The sequence below is a fragment of the Crassostrea angulata genome, chromosome 3 (assembly GCF_025612915.1).
Source record: "Crassostrea angulata isolate pt1a10 chromosome 3, ASM2561291v2, whole genome shotgun sequence".
NCBI classification, from domain to species: Eukaryota; Metazoa; Mollusca; class Bivalvia; order Ostreida; family Ostreidae; genus Magallana; species Magallana angulata.
Genome location: NC_069113.1, coordinates 37,659,411 through 37,678,913, shown reverse-complemented (window position 1 = coordinate 37,678,913; position 19,503 = coordinate 37,659,411). Strand labels below are relative to the sequence as shown.

At 32.8% G+C, this 19,503-nt stretch overlaps 1 pseudogene; it reads left to right on the top strand.

The window, feature by feature from the left end:
* The first annotated feature begins 255 nt into the window (after window positions 1-255).
* Window positions 256-16,925, top strand: LOC128178610 (N-lysine methyltransferase KMT5A-like; annotated as a pseudogene).
* The last annotated feature ends 2,578 nt before the right edge of the window (window positions 16,926-19,503 follow it).

The window sequence follows — 19,503 nt, the reverse complement described above, 5'->3', positions numbered from 1 at the left end:
AGAGCTAAATAAATACTGAATCTTGTAAACACTCTCCAAAAGTAAAACAATATTCTTTAACAAGGTAATTATTTAAACAATTTTACTCTGCTTCATTTTCAAATTCATTGAATTTACCTCTATTTCTTTTTAAATTGAAGTTTATTGATTTGAGTGCCTGTAATACATATGAGAACAATTCTTTGTATACGAGTTGACCTGTTTACGAATTGGTCTGTGTACGACTTGACCTGACAGTGTTACGACATGTCCGGTAAAAAAAAATGTCACAAAACAAACCCCTCCAATGCTGCATGCTTTGTACGAATTACTACAGCCCCCCAAAAAGGAAAAGAAGCTACGTAAGAACTGTAAGTCGTTTGAATAATTAGTGACAATCTTGTAGGAGAAGTTGAACGCGTGAACAAGTGTAGAACCTCCCTGCGTTTCGTCAGCATGTGCATGTGTTTAACAGCTGCACTTGTAATGTAACGTGATCAAGTCCAGCACAATCTCCTAATTTAGCTACATAGCTTGGTTATAACACTTTTTTTTTTTAAATTGACATTTTAAATAACATTTCTTTTTTTCTTGTATTATTTTCATAAAATTATTTTTCTAAATAAATGAGAAATGTTTGGAACATATTAGTATGATTTTGATCAACGAAATCGATGCAATGCAATGATAAACAATAATTATTACCGTCGATTGACTAGATAGAATGGTCTATTCTTAAAATGACACATGTCCAACTAACCCGGTTAAATGATAGAATTTGTGCCCTTTACTGTAATTCTTAGTAGCAAATGAAAAAAGAAATATCTCGGTTGTATCTTGCCTATATTTTCATTTGATTGGTCTCAAATACCTACAATGTTGCTCATTTATAATCCCATTTTACCACATAAACGGTTTTGGCAATGAAATCACTGGTCGCCATGTTAATGATAAAATCCGAGATATTTCGAGTGCAAAATGGCAGGCAAATTCAAACAGAGACACTTTTTGCCTCTGCTGGGGTTTGAACCAGGGTCCTCTGGCACGCCAGTCCAGCACTCTACCGATCGAGATAAAGGGTTAACCGACTAGCCAGAGCTAGTAGGAATGCAATATACCTGACTCTACCACAGATATATTAACAAAATGCCTTTGTATGACCCATTATATTAATAATGAATATTTTGTGGACTTAATTACATATGCATTTTCAAAAAGGTTTGTAATATAAATGCTGTGTTTTACCCCTGCAGATTGTTTTTAACAGACTTAAAGTCGATGCGAAGCAGATCCGCTTTGCAGCTGCTACATTGCAAGTATATGGGACGAATTCTTACTGTGACCTGAGCGTAGCCTGGTCACGGTAAGATTATTCTTTCTATAGATTGACCAGTACTGAATAGGGTATAGATTTGGCGGTGCTTTAAATGTTCCTGGGTGTTGTTTTGAAATCTTTTTTTTTTCTTTGGCTGATGAACGCTATATTATTGCTGATAGTAATGCAATATATTGCTTTATTTAGAATTTTGTCCTAAAAACTTATATTGGAAGCTATTTTACCATTTACGAATAAATCAATAAGTTCTGAATAGCATAGCTGTTTCCATGGAAATCGAATGCAGATAAAAAGTTTTAGCCCTATTTAAACACCATCAATTGAACCTATTGAAAAAGAGGTTTGATGCATACCAACCAGCTATTGGCAATTCTTTTAACCTATACAGTTAATTTAATTTGCATGGATTTAACAAACAAGATCACTATAACAATACTTTAGACTACATGTAGTTTCTAAATTCTAATATCTTGTCGGATTACAGTTGCCGCACCTCCATTTATCATTACTGTGGTTCAATATGATTTATTTAAGACTTAGTAAGAAAATTTAATGAATTCCAGAAGTAATTGTTTTAATCTATTTCTTCATATAATCCTGAAACAGACAAAAACAAATTGAGTTTTTGGAATTTGTAAAATGGCAGCTAAATAAGATTTTTCATCCTTCTGCATTTTTTAAAATTTATATCCTGCATGCTTATATGGGTATGTAAGAATAATACCAAAACAACTTTTGATACAAAAAATCTTGTTACATGTGAAAATATAAGGCGTCAACAGACTATTTTATGCACATAATAACGTTGCAATGACCTGGCAAAGCAAAAGTTTAATATTGGTTGACTAATGTAAGACTGTAGTATTGAATACGTACATGTATATGACCGCAAAAAATGAAACTACTGCAAAATTTAAAGAAGCATTATAAGTGTATTATATTAATTTAAAGGTAATGATTTTTTCTCCAACTTTTATTTCCATAACTATTTGCTATTCAACATATGAACTATTCGGAACTGGTCAACGACTGTATGAATAAAATTAAAGATTTACTATAAATTACAAAAGAGGTAGCCTAGGGGACATTTACTTTTAAGTTGAAGTTTCTGACTAGCTTAATAATAATTCGGATGCTAAAAAGTTAAAGTCAAGTGAAGAAAAAGAGTAAAAATAGATATCAAAAACAGTTTCTGTGGTTAAGGAATAAGGTGCACCATCCAGTCTTTAATCTATCTTTCTATAGACTATCAGATGGTGAATCAAATTGCCTTAAAGATAAGCCCCTTTCTGAGTTTCACATCACTTTATAGCAAGATACAGGAATGCCTATTGGGGGCAGTCTGCAGAAATCCAACCCAGAATATTGGTAACAAAAAACACTAAATTCCTCTCTGACACAAACAAATAAAACTATTTCAGGGGGAGGGGATTGTAGCAGCTCATCTCATGACTTGAGGGTGGTACATTTAAAGGAAAAATTCAAATTCTAGATGGGGAGGGGGTGGTATATCTGGATGAAACAATGCATATAAAAAATGGCAGGTGAATGAACAAGGATGTTTTGCAAATAGGGCACATGTTGAAACATTAGATTGAAGTCATCATGGTAATACATGTAATTCATGAATTGTTCATGTCTAGTTGTCTATTTCTTGAACACCCAGCTAGCTACATGTACATCATTTTGACTATGTCTGTGGTTATCTGAATCTAAGATCAAGCAAGAGGAGATTTGATATTAGTATTGACCCAAATTGTTGTTTTAAAAATTACAAGAGCCTTTTTTATTTATATTACAGAGATAAAACAAATACATAAATGTATGGAGAACTCTCTCGGTAGTGTGCGCATGATGTATGAGTTGTCTAATTGTATGGTCTAATTTCAATTTGGTTGGAATGACAATTTATGAATATGAGCATTTTTACTTTCTAATTTTCTGTCTAAAATGTTAATCAATTAAACCTTAAAATGAGTTGTTTAATCTGCGCAATTCTCATCTGGTTTAAGGTTGAGGCTGACTTTAGTTTGCATGGTTCATGTTTTTGTGCATTCTGATCGAGTAAAATACAGTGTATTTCAACCTTTTATGATTTTTATATAGATATAGACATTTATTAAATTGAACACAATAAACACATGATAAACAATTTTTTTTCAACAATTTTTCTGTGGTTTGGTAGGTGAGCATTGCCGTTGATCTTGCTTTATATGTCGACATTATGATAATATGAAGCTTTGTAGGAGTATATATAGGAAAAAAGAAAAAGTAAAAATGGTAACCCTTTGAAATTGTATACACTAAATGATGGTATCTCCAGGGTTATTTTGCTTCATTTTGAATGAATCCATCATAGCAATTAATCTACATTTGTAATACATGTACCCAAAATACATGTATATAGCAAAATTTATCAACTGTTCATATTTTGAGATGACCCTCACTTAAACTAAATGGTTGAATTTAGTATTTTTTACATATAAGGTACAAAATGATATTGCTAATCGCGATATCACAATTCAAAGAAAATCTCTATTGTAGTATTTTTTTAAATCTGCTACGAAGTGCGGAAAATGAAAATTCTCTAAATATTCCTATAGAAAAATATACCTGTATTTTGAGATTGCCCCCAAAAAGAACCAGATGGTTGCTTTTTCTTTTTTTTTAAACTAGAGCTGATGTAAATTACATATGGTTAAGAATAAAGAGGTTTTCTAATGGTTTTTTTTTTTATGCACCCCCCCCCTTCCCCAATCGACCAGCTTAAATTATACTTGAGTTCAGGAAATCAGGGACATATACATGTATGTACACTCAGGTGCCAAAAGTAGGTCAATTTATTTTTTCTTTTCACCATATATTAATTGAAAATTTTTTTTTTTTTAGAATTGTTAAAATGAAACCCTTTGACCATGTACATTGAAAAGACTTGGATTGATACATTAAGAATTTTTCTAGCTCTTTTTTCATCTTATTTGAATATTTTTCCAACCTTCTATTACTGAAATTTAATATAAACAGTTCAAAGTAAGATTTTTCGGCTCATACATTGCAAAAAATATATAGTAGAGCTCTTAAAAACTATCTCAGTGTTGTGTTTGAAATATTCAAATTTTACAAATGAGTTGTCAAAAACTAATGTACGACAAGTGGAAATTGAATCTACTATGCTGGAAATCAATATCAACTTCTTCAAAATCTGACCAATAATCCGACCTGAAAACCTTTTTAAAAAAGTCTTGTTTTCGATGAAATATATAGGGAAAAACAAAAAATTGACATACTTTTGGCGCATTAGTGGACAATCATGTAATAATGCCTGATATTCATGGTCTGTGTGTTGCCTCTTTACCAATCTTGTGCAGTAAGTTTCAATTGAATAACATATACATTATTTTATACATGTGAATCAACCCACCTTGTGTAATGAGTTTTCTTGCAACCAACATTTACCATGGTTGGTTGCATTGCCAACAATTTTATGTATTTCATATGCACATGTAGTGTCAATTTTCTTGCCAATATAATATATATTTCCTAGACACATACAGCAAGTTTCCCAATTACACCAGTATAAATTCACCTCACAGATGTAGTGAGTTTCATTGCCAAATAATGTACATTCCTACACACATGTAGTGAGTTTCTTGTCCATATTCATTTAAATTACCACACACATGTAGTGAGTTTTCTTGTCCATATTCATTTAAATTACCACACACATGTAGTGAGTTTCCTTGTCTATATTCATTTAAATTACCACACACATGTAGTGAGTTTCCTTGTCCATATTCATTTAAATTACCACACACAAGTAGTGAGTTTCATTGCCAATATACAGGTAACTCTCAATGGCTCGAACTTTGATTGGATCGAAGTTCTTGATCGCTGGAAGTGAGTCTAGGGTCCCGATTTTTTCCCCTATATAACTAAGCAAATTTACTATTGATTTCTCAAACTCTTGATCTCTCGAAAACCCTAGCTTGATCTCTCTAGGTCAAACTGCAGTCCCGTTCGTAATCTATAGTTTCTTACTCTCGATACCTCAAAGTCTCCGTGTATCTCCAAGCGCTATACCTAAATAACACCTTTGACGCGGGACTTGTGTCACGAGTTGTTTGTTCAGGCGGCACTTGTCCTGCAAGGTGATAATTGTTTGATGACTGACTATACCAATACCTAATCTATAATTATCACAACCGTTTTACGATAATTTGGAGACGCAATGAAAATGAGAAATTAATTGAGATGAAACGATAATATTGAGCCATGGTCAAATTTTAGAATTATAAAACTGTTAAAAGTATATGCTTATCAGCATCATTGTCATTGTAATGATTATATTGCTGAACAAGTTCTTACAGCTGGTGAAGGACCCTTACGGTGGGAACAATGGGTGATACTCAGTAAATAATTATCACATTTATGACATGTTAATCGTCTCGCACTCCAGTAGTACTGAGCAATTTGGTCTTAATATGATGCATAAAATAAATAATTATTATGAATTTATTCAATAGTTGTTTGAATTTAGTTTTAAAAACATCCAGTTCTGTATATTTTACTGAAAAGAAAACGTTGTTTAAGCATGAGCGTAAGGTTAATCATCACATCCGGTAAGACTAATTTTAAAACCCATTGGTCAACCCAGAAAATTCCGAACTCTTGAAAACTCGAACTCTTGAAACTTCCTTGGACCCATGGACTTCCAGCTATCGAGAGTTACCTGTACACTCCTACACACATGTAGTGAGTTTCCTTGTCCATATTCATTTAAATTACCACACACATGTAGTGAGTTTCATTGCAAATATACCTTTCCACACACATGTAGTGAGTCTCCTTGTCCATATTCATTTAAATTACCACACACATGTAGTGAGTTTCCTTGTCCATATTCATTTAAATTACCACACACATGTAGTGAGTTTCCTTGTCCATATTCATTTAAATTACCACACACATGTAGTGAGTTTCATTGCAAATATACCTTTCCACACACATGTAGTGAGTCTCCTTGTCCATATTCATTTAAATTACCACACACATGTAGTGAGTTTCCTTGTTCATATACATTTCCACACACATCATGTACATGTATAGTGTTTTTCACTGAATTGGATTTCATGTGATAAATCAATAGTCATCATGAGGTGATAATGACCCTTACCAAAATATTGACCTTCTGGAAACACATTCTGGCATTATTGCAGCAATACTGCAGCAACATTCTGGCAACACATTGCGGCAATGTTGCTGCAGTAGCGTTTTTCGTATGCAAATGAGATTGCGGCAATATTGCCAGAGAGATGTTGCCGCAAAAGTTTTGCCGCAACATATTGTTGCGACAACACCTTTCTGGCAATACATTGCGGCAATATTGCTGCAGTAGCGTTTTTCGTATGCAAATGAGATTGCGGCAATATTGCCAGAGAGATGTTGCCGCAAAAGTTTTGCTGCAACACACTGTTGCGACAACACGTTTCTGGCAATACATTTGCATAAGAAAAATGACATTGCAGAAATATTGGTTAAATGCATTTTCTGTGCTCTGGCATCAATGGTACAATATATGCAATATTTATAAATAATAAATGTATACAGTAAATCAGTCATGTATATTATATTAATCTACAACCAAAATGAAAAAAAATCTTTAATTGCCATTACAGTTTTATTTTTTTAAAGATGCAAAAAGGTTACAACAAGACTAACATTTTGCATTACAATAAATTTGAACTTTTCTAAAAATATAAAAAATAGTTTGTGATTACACAATATTAAAGAAGTAAAAAAAATATTTTATTCAATGTAACATGCACAAAATAAGTATTGGATTAAAAATATAATGTATTATATAATAATATTAGAGACCTGAAACTGGAATTTCAACATGCTTATAAAGGACACCAGTTAAAATTAATAATCTTTAAATTTAACACATTTTATAAATACAATAAACACAAATATGATGAATAAATCATGATGAAACTTGACTAAAAGTACTCAGCCAATCAGTGACAATTTATTGCTGCAGAATAACATGTATTGCAGTTTGATTGACACAACGCGCACAGACGGATTGACACAACGCGCACAGACGGATATGGACAAAAGTTCACTGTTTACCATAAGCAAAGCTCAAACCATGTACCGGTAGTTCACAAGTCCTGCACAACCACTTGCTGTATTACGATTGATCAAGGCATTCGTCCTAGGCATTCCAAATGTCCTTTTTTTGACAGCCTCGTGGGTATTCTGATTTCACACATAAACAATCACAAAAACAGCTATCAGAATATCACAACAATATCCACTTTGGAATTCAGCACTGTTGTGTATATGTTCCTCTCCATAATCTTAAACAAATTATGTCATCATTCTTTTTTGGTTGCCAGTTGCACCATTCATTTAATCAGTAAGGTGACAGCTTTTTTCATGGTTTTCTTCAGGTCTGTGTAACCTAGGGCAGACCTACTGGGAAGATAAATGGATTTCATATAAGCACATTGGCAATTGTTTTCATATTTTAAGCAGTTTCAAGGGGGGTCAGAGGGGTCCAGACCCCCTCCCCCTTCAAATGTTTTAAAATTACATTATAAAATTACCAAAAATATGCCTCGGACCCTTCCCCTGGCAAACTCAAATAACCGTCGGACCCCCCCCCCCCCCCCGAATAAAATTCTAGATCCGCACATGGTTCTTAAACAGTGTTGAACCCATTGGCGCAGTCTTTCGGTTTATTTTCTTATAACAAACATGTTTAAACTGCCATTCAATGAATATATTTTTATTGCTAAACTTACCTTTTAAAAAACGTGCTCATGCAGATGGTGCAGGGGATGTCAACACTCGATTCGTTCACTCAGATTCGTCCTCGGTTCAGCCGTTGATTTTTTTTTTTACAGATAAACACTCCATTAACATTGGGTTTTTTTAAACCTTGTTTACAGATAATTCCCGTATTTCATTCATTTCACCATCTCCACTGATCACTGTGATGGCAGGAGGCTCGATGGCAGACAACATGGCAGCTTCGAATGTGAAAATTGGCGGCTAGCGATTTGATCGACCAATCAGCGCGCGCGAAACTTAACATTGAAACGAAAGAAAAAGTGGAAACAAACAGCATACGAAAATTCTTAATTCAACATGCATCGAGCAGTTTAGATACTCAAATCTTAGTAGACTGATATTTTAACTTAATGAAAAAGAATATACCGTTACAAAAGAACAGACAGGTCGGTATTTACGTAAAACATGAGTTTGGGGGGGGGGGGGGGGGGGATTCAAACTGTCTTTTATAGTGAAAAATCGTAATTAACCATGCATAACAGTTATATGCCATTGAAGAGAATATCACTGGATTTTTTTAATTGAGACTTTCTTAGAATAAGACTTTAATCATAAAATATTTATTAGATTTAATTTTTTCGACTTATTATTATATTTTGGGGGAAAAACATGTATACAAAAGCAATTCATGCAGTTATAATTGACAGATTTAGACTTGTGCTGATTGTGTAAAATTTTATAAGTCTAAATTCTGCTAAAGCTTTTACAAGCTCGGTAAGCATTATAAATCAGAGGAAAAAAGAAAAGTTTGTGGTAAACTTCTGGCAAATTTTGAAGTGTTATAACTGAAATCATATCTAGATAATTGACAATTTTTTAACCCCCCTCCACTGCTCGGGTTCTCCAAATATGATGCCTAGCAGTATTGCCAGATTGATTATATTATGTATAAATTAGTTCATGATTTAAATGATCAAATACATGTAGATGTTACCAGAAAATTATTTCTGGCAGTATGATACTGAGTGTAGCCAGAATATTACCAGAAGTCGTTGCAGCTAGTGGCAATATTCTAGGTGCATGCTAATATAATTTTTTACAGAAATAACTCTAATAGTATTGCCAGAATGTTGCCAGAAGTTATTGCCGCTAGCGGCAACACTCCAGCAGTATTGCCAAAATGTTACCAGAAGTTGTTGCAGCTAGCGGCAACATTTCACTAGTCTCAAAATCTGGTTTCTGGTAACAAAAATGTGTTGCTGCAATATTGCAGCAATATTGCGGCATTGTTGCACCAATAATTTTACTTTGGTAAGGGGATAATAATAATTAAGGTGAAAAGTTAATAATTATCCACCTTATATACATTTAGTATAATATCTCATAACTCACATTAATGAAGTATGGCATCTCATATAACTCACATTTTAATTTGTATTGGCATTCATGTACAACTTCTTCTTCTTCTTTTTTCTAGCTTATGTAAGTTATAAAGCAGTCAACTAAAAAGATGGCAGCTTATTCAAGGGGGAAAATTGCAGTAAGTGAAATTTTTAACATTGTACATACAGTTGAACTTTTAAGGTATATTTCAAACAACAGTACATGTGTATCGAATACCATTGATATGTTAAAGTTATTTGGGTGTGCATATCTCTCATTCTTTAAGTAAACATTTTACCGATGATATCTCAAATTCTCATATTTAAATGTTTATTCTTGTTTTTGCTTAGTGTGACATATTGAAGTTTTCTATAATTGTCATACAGTCACAATATATGCTCAAATTGTTTTATCAGCAATTTGAACAAAATCAGTTGCTCGGTCTGTTTTGTTTGTAAGCGAAATTATCACAACAGAAAAGTGAATTAATCAATGGTTTTATCAAATTTATGATAATAAAAAAAACAATGCGACAGTATTAAGTATTACAGTCCCTTAAACCATCTACTTTCCCATTTTTTCGTGCATTCACCATGCGCTCACCGTGCATTCACCGTGCACTCACAGTGCGTTCACTTGCACTCTTCACTCCGCTCCTTTTGTGCACACCGTTCAGAAAGCGCTCATTGTGCGTTCACCTTTGTTCACTTATCGTTCACCGTTCACTTATCGTTCGAATTCAGTCCGTTTTCATTCATTTTCATTCGGAACTTCAAAAATGAAAGAATCGATCTCAGCAAAATGAGGAAAAAAACCTTGCGTTAAGGTGAAAGGAAACTAATATTACACATAAAGCATCATTTTAATTAGAATTTAATCCGTGGAATTTAAAGTACCGGTACACATTCTTGAGCAGGTCTGTTTTTTGCTGTTGTTGTTTTTTATCACTCTCCTAAACAGGCATTTTTTTTGTTGATCCGAAAATGGCTTAAGTATGCAGTTACTGTGAAAATTTTATGTTACACAATACAGCGATAAATTGATACACAAATAATATTTAATGATTCATTTTAAGATAGTCAGTCCAGTCGTTTAAAAACAGAAGAATTCAAACAACTAACGATTCGACATACATATATATATATATAAATATAAGAAACAGACATTGTATTTGTGTATTTTTCACGATTCAAATAATAATTCCTTCGATTCCAAATCACAAACATATCCATGTTCGACAATAAACTGTCTTACTGAACAGATCAACTCAAGATAGTAAGCATAAATGCGTGTTAATTTATAGATTTACAATGGTTTTATGTATTATTTAGACATTTTTATCATTACATTACTTGATTATCTGTTGATAAAATTAATATTATGGTCTCAAATTTGGTTTTATTTAACTGTTATTCCTAAACATGCATTAATGGTATGGTATAACTTTAAAGATAATACAGGATAGATATTATTTGCAGGATAGTCGATAGGATAGGACTGTTTTGTCAAATTTCAAGATAGCAGCACTGTACGTGTAGTTTATTAGCATGTTTTTCCTGATTTCCGTCAAAATACAATGTAAGGATAACCATCGAGACACTCCGAATAAATCGTTCATCTTGCGTTCACATATCGTTCACCGTTCATCGTTCAGCGCTTCATGTGCACTCTGCCTTCGCTCATCGTTCACCTTTCATTAGCGTTCACCAGATTCCGTTCAGCGTGTGCTTATGTAGAATGTTTCAGGGACTGTTTGTGTAAAATTAGCATTCTAATTTATGTATGTAATATATCTTTTTTATGTATGCACAGTGTCAGGGCTCTACATTAACTTTTTTTCCTTCTTGTCAATTCGGACAAGTGATTATGACCGTGTGCATTATATAAGTAATATTAATAAAGTTTTTATTTTGATCTTGAAATAGTTGAAAAGGAGTTTGCAAACCAAAATGGAAGGCCTTAAGATAATTTGATTTTAAAATCAATGTGATAGTTTAAAAGACAAATTTTGCATATTTTGAAATAAAACTTTTTTCTAATGAGTAATTTATTTATGTGCTAGAAACAACGAATAAGCCCTAAAAGAGAGGCAGAATTTATGTGTCGTTCTGGACTGGACTGTGATGCATTAAAAGTTGAATTGATCAATAGAAGAATTGGTGAGTTGATACACATCTATTACTACTATACATTAAAATAAAAGACTCGAATTTTTGGGCTTTAATATCGAGAAATCAGAAGAGAACTGTCTTTTGTTCTTTATTTTTTAAACATCATTGGTATTTGAAGATTACCAGTTTGTTTTTATTTTTTCTCAATCAAGCTTCGCTTAATTATTAATAATCAACGAAAATTCCTTATAAAAATCCGGAATCATCTGGATTTTTTTTATTCTACAATCTTGCGCATGTGCATTCCATTCACGCTAAATCACGGGAGGCTCTTTAGTTTATGTTTCCACAATATCACACTTGCATGGATAAACTCAGAAACGATAATACAAATATGTTTAAATTTTCATTGAAAATTTGCTATATCCTGAGAGTTTGAATGTCAACATGTTGTGTAAATTCGAAGTGAGTAAAAAACATTGGTAAAAAAGTGTTGAATTCTTCATTAATATGAATTAAATTTTTAGAAGAAAGGTATATTCACAGCCTCAAAATGGTTTGTTATGAATAATTTGACTGTTAATCACAATGCAGCTTCAATAATTTTCTCCAAAACCGTTTCGCAGCGATTATGCAATTTTTTGCTACATTACGGGTATATGAGATGCATTTCAACTGTGGTGAAGGCCTGTCCCGAGACACAGTTAGATTATTCTAACTAAGCAGAGTGTAGTGAAATTAATAGCATTATTGTAGGCTTAAAGCTTGGTTATGTAAATATGGTGTGTCGATGTATCTATTTCGTGAATGTCCGATATCATATGCAATATGTCAAACCGTGCATGCACGGGTCAGAGTCTAGTGTAATAGAAAATAGTATCATTTCTTTGTTTTTATGTACCAATCTACTCAGTTTCACACATTTGTTTCCCTTGATTATGCAGATCCTTAAATGAAAAATGTCATTAGTTTCTTGAACAATTTTAGCCCCTTGCATTTGATAATCACAATTATACAAATAATTCCATTATAAAAGGCATTTATAAATAAATTAAGTTTTGTACATGATTTGTGAACACACTGTACAATCATGTAATGCAAAATATTCACCAATATTTTTTTTCTTATTATAAGGATATGGGGTTTTTGCAACTCAAAATTTTCCAAAAGGAAGCTTTTTGGTAGAATATGTTGGAGAGAGAATTGTGCCCAAGGAAGCAGAAGAAAGAGAAAAGAAGCGCAAAATAAAACATACTAGTTATATGTTTTACTTTAAGTGGAATGGTCTGAAGTGGTAAGCAAATATAATATATTTATTGTGATTGTTATGAGAGAGAGAGAGAGAGAGAGAGAGAGAGAGAGAGAGAGAGAGAGAGAGAGATATACAATTGTTTTATTTACCTATTTTAGTTTTTTTGTAGTACAACTTTTTCTGGTTCTTATGAGAATGTGAAATTGATATCCATATACAGTTTACTAGATGCTGGGAATTGTACAATTTAGGTCAGATTTTGATGAGAGAAAATTAATAAGAATTTAATAAAAAAAAATTGTGTTTGAATATTCTCACCACCCTGGCAATTTGTTTTTAGAAATTGCAGTGTTTGCGGCAGGTTATGAGTTCTGAGAATTGGCAAAAAACCATTGTTACGTACATTTCAACTAAATATGGAGATGAAAATGATATCCTGTATAACTATTTGCACTTTATAAAGGAAAGTAAAGTGAGCACGAGATAAAAAGTTTTATACAATGATTAGGTATTTTCTATTACCATGATTACACTATAATTCAGTGAATAAATCATTCTGACATCTTTGCTTGATGACTAAAATAACACCATGCATACGTAACAGGATTGGAAATATAATGACGGACCAGACAGAGATTTGAACCAGGGCATCCAGAATCACTAGATATGTACTCTACCAACTGAGCTATATATAGCCACCGATGATCAAACCAGTCCCACTTTCACACATATATGTGTAAATTCATTTTCATTAAATACCGGGTGCAACCCTGCTAAAATCTATAAAATTGCTTTTTTTGATTGTAGCATTGATGCAACTAACACTGAAAGAAAGGGGAAGTATATAAAGGACGAGGAAGTCGGAAGTCCGTTGAATAACTGTGTTATGCGCCTTTTGGTTACCGAGAATTATCCAAGGCTCTGCCGATATTAAAGCTGGAGAAGAGTAAAGATATGATTATGGGGAAGCCAACCTACCTTGGCGACAAGTATGTGACAATTTTAATAATTGTTGATGTGTTAATGTGATTTAAATGTCAAACGGATTTCAAAAAAAAAAATGCACATGGTTTAACATTTCATATTGTTTTTTACAACAGGAATTAGTATAATCAGTGAATCAATAAATTTTTAACCTGTATAATATTGAGTTTACTGCGCGAGAGTACATGTAGTTCAGAACTGCACAGTAATAAATACGATGTAATTTAATAATAAATTGTTACAACTATTGTTCTCTTTAAGATTCACCTGATGATAATCCATTTGATGATAACCCATTTGATGTCAACCAGGACAGTGAGGAGAACAATGAAGGTTACTTTTACTTAATGTTTCTAGTGTTCATTTTGATTTGATACATGTACCGGTACATGTATTAAAATGTATTTAATATTCATGTGTAACATATGTCATAACAAATACTGGTACACATTTCCTGCACATGTGGTGAATTTCCTTTCCATTTTGAATGCATTTCCCACACATATGAGTGAATTTCTTCGCCAGTGTACATTTACTACACATGTAGTGAGTTTCATTGTCCATATTCATTTAAATTACCACACACATGTAGTGAGTTTCCTTGTCCATATTCATTTAAATTACCACACACATGTAGTGAGTTTCCTTGTCCATATTCATTTAAATTACCACACACATGTAGTGAGTTTCCTTGCCAATATACATTTCCACACACATGTAGTAAATTTCCTTGTCCATATTCATTTAAATTAACTTTTTTAGTGTTTTTGCTTGTGATAACATATGAGAACACAATTGATTTTGTACTATACAGTCCATTAAATTCAAATAACGTATGATTTGGGCGCAAGCAGGGTTTGCTTATTTATATTCAAATATTTAATTGTACAACTGCTGGAAATTGTCAAATCCATCATAAAGCCCTTCGAGCTTCATTGGATTTGATCATGCCCCGACCAAAATTATCATCCCATAATACATGTACTGAAAGAATGATTCCTTATTCCTTAATAACTACCACACACATGTAGTGAGTTTCCTTGCCAATATACATTATCTTCACACACGTAGTGAGTTTTCTTTTCAATATACATTAATCATGCACATTTAAAAAGCAGACTTTGATGAAATTGATTTCGCTGACAAAGGTGTGTTTATAAATCATGTTTTTATTTTCTGTCTATTCCCCAAGAATTTTCAAGGCTGTTTATTGATGTGTCTTTTCTTCAATATAGAAACTATTGATACTGAAACAGAGAGTGAAAAAGAAGTTGATGATGATTCCAACACTGCATCCCCTATGGAAGGTACTTTTCATTCAGTTGATTAGATCCAGATCTTTTTTAATATTCCAGTAATTGCTTGTTGGATAGGTTACCGGTACAAAGATGTCCTGTAAGGTTAAAAGTTATGGTCGTTTTAGAGCATAGTTAACTACATTTTCTAGTTAATAGTAAATAGTGTATGCTGTGTAATTTCATACCTTTTGTGCTACTTGAGGTGAATTTTTATCGAGATGTAATTAACATTGTATATTGTATTGCAGTTCCATGTAAAAGTAAAAAGCTAAGCACAGAGAGATCATCATGCCCACCCCATGCAAAACCTGAGGCTCAAGGACAAGGTATTATCTTTGATTATATAAATTTAAAACTTTTTACGGACACCACCTGCCAGTTGCCATTAGTGACAGTAACTTAATTGCATATAAATTAGGTATTGTAGATTCAAGTTTGTTCAAATTATGGTCCCTGGGGGTAGGGTGGGGCTACAATGGGGGATAAATTATATATAGAGAAAATCTTTAAAAATCTTTTTCTCAAAACTATTAGGCCAGAAAAGCTCAGATTAAAATGGAAGCATCCTCAGGTAGTGTAGATCAAAGTTTGTTCAAATCATAGTCCCTGGGGGTAGGGTGGGGCCACAATTGGAAGATCAAATTTTACATAGGAATATATAGAGAAAATCTTTAAAATCTTCTTTTTTAAGACTATTAAAAGTATTTGGCCAGAAAGGCTTAAACTTGTGGAGAGGCATCCTAGGGTAACTATGTAAATTCAAGTTTGCGAAATCACAGTCCCTAGTGGTAGGGCGGGGCCGTGATGGCGGTTTGGATTTTTACATAGGAATATATAGAGAAAATCTTTAAAAATATTCTGGGAAAGTTTTCGGTCCTAAACTCAGTACTTAGTGTGAAAGCACGGGTTATGCAGATTTAAGTCTAATGAAACCCTGATTCCATAACGAAAAGTGGTGCCACAAAATGGGGGGGGGGGGGGGGGGCTATTTAGGAATAGAGAAAAATCTTTTTACAAGTACAACAACAAAAGGGGCTTGGTATTTACCAAAAATAAAGAGGTGGATAAAAATTGGCAGATTTTCAAGTTTTTACTGTACTTAGTTGTCAAGATATTGTGATACTGTTATGCTAATTTGATCAGAATTAAGGCAATTGTTGCTCAGGTGAGCGATGTGGCCCGTGGGCCTCTTGTTTAAATTCTTGGATACAATGAATGAATGAATATCTTTTTACTATATTTCATACAGTTTTAACATTCAAAGGAAGGATACCAATTTTTGAATAAAGACTATACATTTGGGCTGAAGAACAAATAGCCTTAATGACAAAAATATGATAAAGATACAGCAATTTTAAAATAATAAAATCTTATTTTTTTTCACAGCCAGTGTTCAACGTCACACATGGACTGCTGTAGAAAGGCATCCTTGGAGCGACAGTTTAATAACTTTATCAAACTAGGGAAAACTCCTGGTCAGCTTGACTGTTTAAACGCCATTAGGAAGGAAAAGGCATTATCAGGCTTCACTTGGCGCAATGTGAAGTTTGCTGTCAAAAACATAATACCTCTCGTCTGAGAAGTTGCGGGAAATGAAATTCCAGGTGGTCGCAACGTTAAATTTATATGTGTTATAATTATGTTACCGTAATGAAGTTTGAATGCATACTGTTTGTGCTGTATTATCAATTTGTTAATAACATTATGCCAGTATCTAAATTTAATACAGGGTGCATGCATTTGTGACAAATGCTTATTGGCTTATACAAATGTACATTTATTTTTTTGTCTGTCATTCTACTTCCTATTCCTTGAAACATTTTGAAATGGCAGAAATGGGTAGACATTATTTGATATTTTAATTGATAAAATATGATCAGAAATGTAAAGAAGGGCAAGCATCATGCATGATAATGTCAATAATTGATTGAAATTATTTGAATTTATAAACAAAATTCCATATATCATGAATTACTATGAAATTATGTACTTCTAAATTTTAGCTTAAAGTTGTTTGATCCTAAAATAAAATGAATTATAATTAAGATTCTGCAGTTGATTTATGTTTTGTTTGAAGAAGTGTTCAAAGTCCACAGGTCTAGATTTTACAAAGCAAGTGGCAAATAGGAATTTATTTAATTTAAACAGTATATGTTTTTAAAGAAATGAAACACACATGAAGACTTTTCAATTCAATTAGATTTTCTTATAAATTCAGTCTTGATAGGGTGCGTAAAAATTAGCAAGAAATCCTAATTATTTAAGTCATACAGTGATAGTGTAAAGTGTCTTTTATAGGCAAAACAGATAATAAAAGCATACAAATTGCAATGGTACTAGACTGTGCATGTCCTTTGACAAGAAATATTACTGTCTCGTATATGTTTCAAATTACAATACTTATAACATAAAATGTTGAATGAATTTACATAATAAAATTATATATGTAATTTACATAAGATTCTTTGTATCGAAGTAGGGTCTGGTGCTAAATATAATGTAGTTTAAATAGAAAACGTGCATATGTGGAGAAAAGTGTGAAATGCAGTCTAATCTTATTTATCCAGAATTCACTTAGTATATATTGTTCTCCACAAATTTGACAATATATGCATCTTGAGTATATCATAATGAATTGATTAGATTAGCCTGAGTATTAGAATTAGTATTAGAATAATTCATCTTGCAGCTTGCTGAAATTATTAGATCTCTCTCTCTCTCTCTCTCTCTCTCTCTCTCTCTCTCTCTCTCTCTCTCTGTGTTCAGTAATAAATGGTTTATGTGGTAAATTTCCTTTGAATCTTCAATCGATCACATGACTAGCTAGATGTATTGACTTTGGGGTAAATTAGGAAGAAATACACACTGTAGTGAGTTTCTGGTGTGTATTCACAATGAGTCATGTGACCTCATGTAGTGACTATCAGGTATAAAATCATAAACTTTTACAAAGAGATTTTGCCTATTTCAAATAGCAGAATAGTAAAAAGATGTCTTATATTACTAAAAAATATTAATATATATTGAATAGCACAACTAGAACATAGTGTAGTGAATTTCAGGTGTAAAGTCTGATGTAGTGAGTTTCGGCATAATGCAAGTATGTGTGTGTGTGTGTGTGTGTGTGTGTGTGTGTTTGACGTGTGCGTGAAGGAGACATTCAGTTGTGACTAAAAAATAAGAGACAGAGAAAAATGGATAGAAATATTGAAAATAAGTTTGCGACAGTAAGCGGAACATGTCCTCTAAATCAGACCTCCACGCAGATTCTAATTAATGAGCTGAAATATTTCATCAATATCGAAAAGATTGAATTAGAAAGTTCACACTATCATCTTACTCAATTAGATCTTAGTAGGTCCGCCCAATACGATTGCTACACTAGCGATCGCAGTAAGCGGATCTGAGTGTAATTTTAATTTAGATTGGTGTTGACATAGATAAACTTGATATTGAGAAAAGGGCAATTGTTAGACGCATAACAAAATGTGGAAACAATAAAAAGAGACTTAGAAAAGTTGAAACAAAGTACATGAAGAAATCTGTCAGCTTTTTTAGTCAAGTAATTCCCCACCTTGTCAATACCGATGTCAACAAATATAATCCTCTTGCTTCCAAGCCTTAAATATGACGACTGTTCAGCCAGACAGGGCAATTTTAGAAAAACATTACCAAAGAAAAGTACCCGGAAGTAGAATGGCAGCGTTTTCAAAAATAACATGAAAAATAATCAAACAAATTATTAGAAATTCAAAGACCCTGTAAAAAGTTTCATGGACAAAAAAGGGTGTTAACTTTCCATCCTTTCCACAGGATACCCGTAAAAGCGACGTATCACTAGATTCTGTAATTCGATTTACGTCCCCGTGTCATAATTGCACCCGAAACCCCTTCAGACATGTGACCATCGAGATGACCTCCCCCTGAAGAAAAGAAAACTCTTAGACTTATATATTTTCCGTTATTATTTTTCTGGTTGAGTAAAAAGAGACGTGTATATTATGTAAGACACGTAGTTTAGACATTTAATTTCAATACACTAACTGTTGTACGTTTCAGAATTAATCATGCTTGAAAGGAAAATGCAAGAGATAAGTTTATATTCTGTGGATAGTCGAACCAAAGCTAAAATCTTTACATATAGTATTATTAGATTTTTTATTCCTGCCAACCAGTCCATCATTCTGTTTATTTATTTTTCTTGTAAACATGCACATAATAATCATCAGCAGAATCTTAAGAAATTAAATAGTTTATCAGGACATAATGAGAAGATTTGCATATTTACAAAGTAATAATCTATTATTTTTTGGGGTGATTAAACTTCTTTTTCTCCTCACCAAAGAAAATGTAATTAAAACC